This window comes from Halichoerus grypus, chromosome 3 (genome assembly GCF_964656455.1).
Source record: "Halichoerus grypus chromosome 3, mHalGry1.hap1.1, whole genome shotgun sequence".
NCBI classification, from domain to species: domain Eukaryota; kingdom Metazoa; phylum Chordata; class Mammalia; order Carnivora; family Phocidae; genus Halichoerus; species Halichoerus grypus.
In genome coordinates, this window is record NC_135714.1 from 32,679,406 (window position 1) to 32,689,918 (window position 10,513).

The window sequence follows — 10,513 nt, forward strand, 5'->3', positions numbered from 1 at the left end:
TTTAAAACTCTGCAGTAAGGGTATGATAATGTTTCCACAGTACTTGTAGCAACACAGGAAATAAAGCATTTTTGTTGTTGTTTTAAATTTAAGATGGATTTGGGCAGGGAAGGGTTGGAGCCAGGTATACTTCCTTGTACATAGATGGAAACAATGTTTGGATATGATAAAGGAAGCTGTCTGTTTACAGTTAACTTTATTTCATGGACTTTTACAAAATGATGTTGTATTAATCACTTTTTCTAGTTCAAGAAATTTCAATTCCAGGGTACAAACCTTTGGTTTAAAAAATTTGCATTTCCATTCCTTTAGTACCAGTTTAAAATAAATGCTTAACATCAGCTGTTTGCTATCACTGGGGAAGAAGGCAACTTGAAGTATTTACTGATAAATAGCCTTTTCCCCAAATGTTACTTTTCTGCAGTGTCTAACATATAATGTCACATGTTCTGTTTGCACTGTTGCAATATGGATCAAAAATCTTGTGGCATAGGGATAGGGGAATGTTAGTCTCTCCCTTGTCCTGTTTGTTCTGTTACTGCTTTATTGGACTGATCTACCCTCATAAGCCTGTGATCATCACCTAAATGTAAGTTGTGAATGTGTCACCTTTTGCTTGGTTATTTCAACCATGCTGCTATATATATAATCAGGTGTGGCACAGTTTATCAGTTTGGTTCTAGGGGGTGAGTGAATACAAATCATTGCACTGTGCTGTTAAACGATCCTTGTGTGCTTGCTGTTACCTACTTTTTACAGGCATCATAATAAAAGCTAGACTATTTCTTTGGGGGGAAAGAGACTTATTTAATGTAATTTAAAGACTTTTCCAATAGAAAATGAAATACTATTGAAAATAATAATCTATTTTTTAGCTTTCAGCAATTGATGGTGCTTTGTTGTGGTGTCTGCTGGAAGTCTACTGCCATTATAGGGATTCTCATTAACCTCACTGAGAAAGAACCTTGCTTGTTAGCTTCTCTAGATCTCTATTCTAAACAATCTGTTAGTGATGATAAATTCTGTAGGAGGGTCTATTCTGAGCCATTAACTTCCTGTAAGGGGAAAATGGAAGGGTTACCAGAAAGACCATTGAAGCAGGGTGGGGTATGGGTGGAGGGTTGGGTATTTGTCTTGAGAATTAAAAACTACGAAACACTTTTGTACACAACTGATTTTTTAAAAAATAAACACATTTTTAAAGATGTTGAATTTTTTTTCCCCCCCTTACTGGGAATTCTTAAAAATAAATGCATGCATGTTTTCCCCTGAAAATGGTTTATATCTTCTTTCTGGGTACTCACCTAGGCAGGCGGTTAAACTTCCACATTACTTTGAGCAAGAAAAAGAAGCAAGTAGGTCTGTCTCCTAGACAAGGTTCATAGTAATGAGCATATGATGATAAATGGGATAAATTATATTAGATCTTTGAATTTTAAAATGTGTTGAAACTGTTTTAATTAAAGTTATTTATTTGAAAATAGAACATTTGGCTAGGTCCTAATCCAAAATTTAGAGTAATCCAGAGAGAATTGGTACTGAAGGTAATGTTTATTCTGTTTTCATCTGTGCACACAAATAGTTCTGGAAAGGAGGGTGCTTGTTCCCATGGAAAAGACTCTTGAATTGTTTCAGAAAGTCCTGGGTTACTACCCTTGGATTATCCCCTGCCTCTAATACTGATAACTAAAAGAGGCTATATTGGTTAGGGTTTGTACTAGTTTTTTTACATGGCAAAACTGATTGTTACTTTATGTCTCTAGGGCATTCATAACCAGCTTTCAGCAGACCTATGACTTTTCTGTAGCCTGGAGATGGAATTGCTCCTGACTGGAATACCAGTATGAAGTGCTCTTTTCATGGAGCAAGCTGGATCTTTACATATTAAATCAAGAATAACAGATGGAATTCAAGTGAGCTCTCATACCAACCCCTAGCAAAGGATGGTCAGATTTTTAGGGTAGTAAACGCTTGGTATAAGTTTTGTTTCAGTCATCAAAGAATTAAAGATTTTCAGTGAAATAACATGAATTCTCTAATACCTCTTAGGAGTATGTCCTACAGTAATACACTATCCATGCATTCATGTTGTAATGTTCATTTTACCCCATTTCAGTAAAAAGACATTAAAGCACAGCTGTATTCTAATCTCCCTATTGTAAAGTACCTTTTAATAAGATACAGAACCAAAGTCAAAAAGGCCAAGCTGTTTAAATACTCAGTGTACAATATTTATAGAGCCTTTTATTAATATAGGTAAAATAAGACAAATACTAGAAAACTTGGACATTTGAGAAACCCAAAGTATATTTTATTTCTTACAGAGTTAATATACCTAATACTCTGTTTCTCGTTTATGGCATAAAAGCTTTGCTGCATGTACAGATCATGCCTAACTTGATTTAAGGGCAACTAGTGGTGCCTTTTCTTCACTCACACAACTCAAATACAGCTTTTTAATTATTGTATTTATTCCTCAGTTCATTTTTAATATGTGAAGTACATATATTCCTTTTTGTGCACATTATTATTTGCATTATATTGTTAGATGAATGACCTTGTGTTCTGAGCAATATTGAGGAACAAGAGTAATGGCATTGACATTGCACTGGTATCTTCTAACTGTATTTATAGAATTGTATAATTTTAAGGGAAAAGGGGAAGCTTCCAGGCTCGCTCTTTTTTTTAATATAGAAAACTAAATGACTTGGATACCTAGAGTCACAGGGTTTTTGTTGTAGAAACCCCATCATATTGTTAATTTATATGTGCCTACTAGGTAGCGTTTTAAGACATTTTAATGCCATTCTTGTTTTCCTTAAAAATAGGAAATATGAAGGGATCATTTGCAAGCATGAAAAGGAAAACCAGTTCAGGTGGGAGTAAGGTCTTCAAGGAAAGTGTACCCAAACCAGTCAAATCAGTGGTATGAATTGAACAGAATGTTCTGGTAAACTAGCTTCAACTGTATTTAAGGTTCCATGACTTCTGTTGAAGTTGCTTTACATGCACCAAACATACTATTTTCTGTTTTTGTAATAATAGAATAAATAGCAGTGTTCTTGGTTTATGGAGCCCATAGAAGATGATCTTTTAAACCACAAAATCTAATTGGCCCTAAAGCCATTTTATTCCATTTGTTTTAATATTTTTATTTTAATATTTTATTCCACTACAGATACTTCAGTTCATAATTGAATAATGTCATACTTCTGTTTCTATGAGAGAGGTGTAGCTCATTTCAGGTTAACCTAAGATGTCATGACATTAAGGTAAAATCAAAAGGCAAAATTTTTATAAAGGAACAAATGTGGGGCACCTAGCTGGTTCAGTAGGTAGAGTATGTGACTCTTGATCTTGGGGTTGTGAGTTCAAGCCCCACATTGGACATAGAGTTTACTTAGGAAAAAAAAACAACGAATTCAGGATGATAGTCTGCTGAGGTGATTATTAGCATGGTTGATTTTCCTTTAAAAAATATGTTTTCCAAATGATAAACATGCATTTTTAACAACGAGAAGTAGTGAAGAGTTCATAATGGGAAATCTATAATCCTCTTCCTACCTGTAGTACTAATCCATTGAGAAAATAGCTTTTAAATGTTTCTGGTTTTCCTTTTTAGGTTACCTAACACCTATATTAATTACATTTCTATTCCATCAATTATACATAGTATCTCTTCACTCCCTATTTTTGTCCCTAACCTTCATTTAGTACAGATAGTCCCTGACTTTCAGTGGTTTAATTTAGTTTTTTTGTTGTTGTTACCTTATGATGGTGCAAAAGCAATTTGCAGTCTTTAGAAACCATACTTAAAATTTTGAATTACTTTTTCTGGCTTAGTAGTTTGTAGTATGATAGTCTCTTGTGATGCTGGGCAGTAGGAGTGGGCCGCAGCTCCCGGTTAGCCACGTGATACGAGGGTAAATCATGATAGTTAGGACAATTCTGTACACATACAGCCATCCTGTTTTTCACTTTCAATACAGTATTCAATAAATTACATGATATATTCAGCACTTTATTACAAAATAGGCTTTGTGTTAGATGATCTTACCCAACTGTATGCTAATGTGTTTTGAGCACGTTTAAAATAGGCCTAACTGGGGCGCCTGGGAACGTGGCTCAGTTGATTAAGCATCTGCCTTCAACTCAAGTTGTGATCCCGGGGTTCTGGGATCAAGCCCCGCCTCAGGCTCCCTGCTCAATGGGGAGTCTGCTTCTCCCACTCCCTCTGCTCCTGCTTGTGTTCCCTCTCTCGCTGTGTCTGTCAAAGAAATAAATAAATCTTTAAAAAAAAAAAAAATCAGTACGGGGAGAAGAAAATCTGAAAATACAACTACCTTCAAAGACAAGATAAGTTCTTGCGTCCATGAGGAAAGTACAGAATGCTTTATAAAAAAGATTTTGTAAATTACTACAACAAAATTTAGTTAAAACATTTGAAGTTTAAGAAGTACAACAAAGGGGCGCCTGGGTGGCTTAGTCTCTTTTTTTTTTTTTTTTTTTTTTAAGATTTTATTTATTTACTTGAGACAGAGAGAATGAGAGAGAGAGAGCACATGAGAGGGGGGAGGGTCAGAGGGAGAAGCAGGCTCCTTGCTGAGCAGGGAGCCCGATGCGGGACTCGATCCAGGGACTCCAGGATCATGACCTGAGCCGAAGGCAGTCGCTTAACCAACTGAGCCACCCAGGCGCCCATGGGTGGCTTAGTCTCTTAAACATCCAACTCTTGATTTCAGCTCAGCTCGTGGTCTCAGGGTCATGAGATCAAGCCCCTTATCAGGCTTCTCTGCCTTTCCCTCTGCCCCTCCCCTGGCTCTCATGCATGCTCTCTCTCTCTAATAAATCTTTAAAAAAAGAAAATAGGTAAAATAAAATTTTTAAAATACAAAATGTTTAAAATTACAGCATCACTTCAGAAGGTCCAACATCTAATAGGACCTTTTTTTTTTTTTTTAAAGATTTTTAATTTATTTATTTGACAGAGAGCACACAAGCAGGGGCAGCAGCAGGCAGAGGGAGAGAGAGAAGCAGGCTCCCCGCTGAGCAGGGAGCCCGATGCAGGGCTCGATCCCAGGACCCTGGGATCATGACCCAAGCCGAAGGCAGTTGCCCAGGCTCCCCTAATAGGAACTTGTTTAAAAAAGATTTTATTTTAGAGAGAGATAGCACGAGCTGGGGAAGAGGAAGAGATAATCTCAGACTCTGCACAGAGCCTGACACAGGGCTCAATCTCATGACCCTGAGATCATGACCTGAGCTAAAATCAAGAGTTGGTTGCTTAACTGACTGAGCCCCCCAGGCACCCCTAATAGGAACTTAAAGAAAATGGAATGAGGCAAAGTATTAAAATAATCAGGGACATTTCAGGACACTGTACTGTGAGGGAACCTATTGAGCACCCAACACAGTGGGAAAAGACTCACAGTGAGGCATGTTTTGTTTCAGAACATTAGGAAAATGAGACAGCCCAAAAAATGGAATTGGGAGTTTGGGAAATAGGCCCCTTAAATGAACGGGGGATAAGAATGTCCTCAAGTGGAATTCTTTTTTTTTTTTTTAAAGATTTTATTTATTTATTTGAGAGAGAGAATGAGAGCACGAGAGGGAAGAGGGTCAGAGGGAGAAGCAGACCCCCCGCTGAGCAGGGAGCCGATGTGGGACTTGATCCCGGGACTCCAGGATCATGACCCAAGCCGAAGGCAGTCGCTTAACCAACTGAGCCACCCAGGTGCCCCTCAAGTGGAATTCTTAATCTCAGGAAAAAAACTGAGGGTTGCTGGAGTGGTGGGGGGTGGGAGGTATGGGGTGGCTGGGTGATAGACATTGGGGAGGATATGTGCTATGGTGAGCGCTGTGAATTGTGTAAGACTGATGAGCCACAGACCTGTACCTCTGAAATAATACATTATGTGTTTAAAAAAAAAAAAAATAGGAAGGGAAAAATGAAGAGGGGGAAATCGGAGTGGGAGATGAACCATGAGAGACTATGGACTCTCAGAAACAAACTGAGGGTTCTAGAGGGGAGGGGAGTGGGGGGGGATGGGTTAGCCTGGTGATGGGTATTAAAGAGGGCATGTATTGAATGGAGCACTGGGTGTTATGCGCAAACAATGAATCGTGGAACACTACATCAAAAACTAATGATGTATGGTGATTAACATAACAATAAAATAAAATTTAAAAAAAAAGAATGTCCTCAAGTTTCTCAACCAGTGATATGGGAAGCTAGGACAATGAAGCAGTGACTGAGAAGTTTTGAGTGAAAAATTATTTCTAAATTCTGTTCCCAGGTGAGGTGTCAGTGTAGGCTAAAGATAGTTTTGGGCGCCTGGATGGCTCAGTTGGGCGCCTGGGCAGCTCAGGTGGTTAAGCAACTGCCTTTAGCTCAGGTCATGATCCTGGAGTCCCAGGATCGAGTCCCGCATCCGGCTCCCTGCTCAGCGGGGAGTCTGCTTCTCCCTCTGGCCCTCCCCCTCTTGTGCTCTCTCTCTCAAAATCTTAAAAAAAAATAGTTTCATATATTCAAGTCTCAAAACATTTTTGTCTTTTATTGTCTTTTTCTTGGGAAGCACCTAAATGATGCACTCACCAAAATGGAGGAATAATCCGTGCAAGAGAGACATGAGATACAATATAGGAGCTGGTTGTTTCTGGAATGAGTGAAGAGAAATCCAGAATGCCAGTTGTGAAGCAGGCTTGAACAGCCATTCCAATACATAGAGGACTCACCAGAAGGATGAAATAGTCTGGAGAAGATCAACAAAATGAAAGGAACTGATAGATTATCTAATATATTTTACCATACGTGAAATTACACTGGAATTAATCAGAGTGCAAGGAAAAAATTGACAATAGTAGGTATACAGAAAGCTAATTAAAAAAAAAAGATATGGGGCACTGCGGTGGCTCAGTCGGTTAAGTGGCTGACTCTTGATTTCGGCTCAGATCATGATCTCAGTGTCCTGGGATTGGGCCCCAAGTTGAGCTCAGTGCTCAGCGGGGAGTCTGCTTCAGAATTCTCCCTCTCCCTCTGCTGCTCCCCTTGATTGCTCACACGCTCTCACTCTCTCTCTAAAATAAATCTTAAAAAAGAAAAAAGATGTAATTGTTCTAGGAAAACAACGATGTAAAAAAGAAACATTCAAAGCATGGTCATTTAGCAATCAATAACCACATAGTCATAATGTAAACTATTTTACCAGACTTGCCAAATACTAAAACATGAAGAATGGAAGGGGGATGGATGATCTAAGAGAGCTAAAAACTTGTCTACCTTTTAAGTCAATGAATAAAAAGTCATGTAAGCATATTATTTTGAAAATGTTTGCCTTTAAATGAAATTATATGCTGTGTGTGTCAAGATACGCTGTCTACGTGTGTTTTTAACAGACTTGGTGACATGTAATTCCCATACCATATCATTTGCCCATTTAAAATGTACAGTTCAGGGGTCCCTGGGTGGCTCGGTTGGGCATCTGCCTTCGGCTCAGGTCATGATCCCGGGGTCCTCAGATCGAGCCCTGTGTCCGGCTCCCTGCTCCATGGGGTGGCCTGCTTCCCCCTCTCCTTCTGCCTGCTGCTCCCCCTGCTTGTGCACTCTCTCTGTGTCAAATAAATGAATCTTTAAAAAAAATAAAATATAAAAAAATATATATACACAGTTCAAGGATGCCTGGGTGGCTCAGTCCGTTAAGCTTCTGCCTTTGGCTCAGGCCATGATCCCTGGTGTCCTGGGAATGAGGACTGCATTGAGCAGGGAGCCTGCTTCTCCCTCTCCCTCTGCCACTCCCCCTGCTTGTTGTCTCTTGCTCTCTCTCTGTCAAATAAAATCTTTAAAATGTACAGTTCAGTGGCTTTTAGTATATTCAGAGTTGTGCATCTGTTAGCTCGATTTTAGTCATTTTCATTACTCCAAAACTGCAGCCTTTACTAGTTATTTAAAAATAATCCTTTAGTAATAGTTGACTTAAAATCTATATATACTACTTTGATAAAATGAAAAATGCCATATTGAATCACTTTGTATGCATTTCAGATTATTTCCTTAATTAAGGACAATCTGCAGGAACACCTGGTTGGCTCAGTCAGTGAGGCATGTGACTCTTTATCTCGGGGTTATGAGTTTGATCCCCATATTGGGTGTAAAGATTACCTAAAAAATAAAAATTAAAGGGACTCCTGGGTGGCACAATTGGTTGAAGATCAGACTCTTGGTTTCAGATCAAGTTATGATCTCAGGGTCATGAGATTGAGCCTCGTGTCAGGCTCCACACTCAACACAGAGTCGGCTTGGGACACACTCTCCCTCCCTCTGCCCCTCCTTCCCCATGCTCACTTGGGCTCTCTCTCTCTCACTGAAATAAATCTTTAAATAAAAATAAATTTTAAAAAGGACAATCTGTAGGGATTTGCTTTATTGCTAAAATACTTTCCTACGATGTACTAATTAATATTACCACTAACATACATGAAAGGGTCACCCCACTCTTTCTGAAATGTAAGTATTCATTTAAAAAATACTACTGTTGGGCTCTCTGCTCAGCAGGGAGCCTGCTTTTCCCTCTCCCTCTGCCTGCCTCTCTGTCTGTCAAATAAAATCTTTAAAAAAAATACTGCGAAGGTGCAAGTAATGTGGGTTTGTTTTTTAAGATATAATGTGATTGGTTGTCATTTCAAGGGTTAATTTGCATTGGTATTCCGCTCTGTTCAGGTCCCTTGTTCACTTGAATTTTGCAGTCTTAAGTGTTTCTTAAGAAATTAGAATAATCTTAGCTTTTTTTTTTTAAAGATTTTATTTTTATCTATTTGACAGAGAGAGACACAGCGAGAGAGGGAACACAAGCAGGGGGAGTGGGAGAGGGAGAAGCAGACTTCCTGCTGAGCAGGGAGCCCGATGCGGGGCTCGATGTGGGGCTCGATGTGGGGCTCGATGTGGGGCTCGATCCCAGGACGCCGGGATCACGACCTGAGCCAAAGGCATACACTTAACGACTGAGCCACCCAGGTGCCCCTTAGCATTGTTTTTCAAAGCAGAATGTGAATTAATATTGGGTTTTTACTTTATATCAGATGGACTTTTATTTAATTTTTTAAAGATTTTGTCAGAGAGCACAAGCAGGGGAGTGACAGGCAGAGGGAGAAGCAGGCTCCCTGTTGAGCAAGGAGCCTGATGTAGGACTCAATCCCAGGACCCTGGATCATGACCTGAGCCGAAGGCAGATGCTTAAGAACTGGCCACCCAGGCGTCCCCAGGTGGCATTTTAGATATTATGTATTCTCTCACTTAATACTTCAAAACAAATAGAGTACTTTTTAAATTCTATTTATTTTACGCTGAAGAAACAGGGTGAGCAGCTGACCAGGACTCAATGAATAGTAACCCAACTAAATCAGATACCAAACTTAGACCTATGTTCCTATTTTATCATCCTGTTAAGAGACACCTTAGATGGGGCACCTGGGTGGCTCAGTTGTTAAGCATTTGCCTTCAGCTCAGGTCATGATCCCAGGGTCCCGGGATCCAGCCCCACATCGGGCTCCCTGCTTGGCAGGAAGCCTGCTTCTCCCTCTCCCACTCCCCCTGCTTGTGTTTCCTCTCTCGCTGTGTCTCTCTCTGTCAAATAAATGAATAAAATCTTTTTTTTTTTTTTTTAAAGATTTTATTTATTTATTTGAGAGAGAGAAAGCATGAGAGGGGGGAGGGTCAGAGGGAGAAGCAGACTCCCTGCCGAGCAGGGAGCCCGATGCGGGACTCGATCCTGGGACTCCAGGATCATGACCTGAGCTGAAGGCAGTCGCTTAACCAACTGAGCCACCCAGGCGCCCTAAATGAATAAAATCTTAAAAAAAAAAGACACCTTAGTTATTTTCAAAACTACATTAAATATCTGATTTCTCTTTTTAGCATTTCAGTGCTGACTTCTGATTAAAGCTAAAATGGATTGGCATATTTATCCTTCATTTCTAAAAGATCACATTTAAAGGAATACAAGGGGGGCACCTGGGTGGCTCAGTCGGTTAAGTCGTCTGCCTTCAGCTCAGGTCATGATGCCAGAGTCCTGGGATCAAGCCCCATGTCAGGCTCTCTGCTCAGCAGGAAGTCTGTTTCTCCCTCTTATCCTCTCCCTCTCTCTCTATCAAATAAATAAAATCTTTTAAAAAATAAAGGAATACAAGGTAATTATACATATAAGCTGACAACAATGAAGAAAATAGGATAGACTCAACAGTGGATAAAGCAAAATCCTGCAAAGTATTATCCAGTGGGTGTGAAGTAATGCTACATATGGTAAAAGCCACAGCTTAGCTAGAATGCAGAGAGCTTTGAACGGTGGAAAAGGATGGGCCTTGAAGAACCTAGGTATTGTGTGAAGATATAAGTTGGATAAGAGGCTTAAAATGGGAATTAAATGAAAATGAGGATATATAACTCTTAATCCCCACCCTGCATGATTATCTTTTTTATTTTTTTAAGATTTTATTTATTTGTCTCGGAGAGAGACTACAA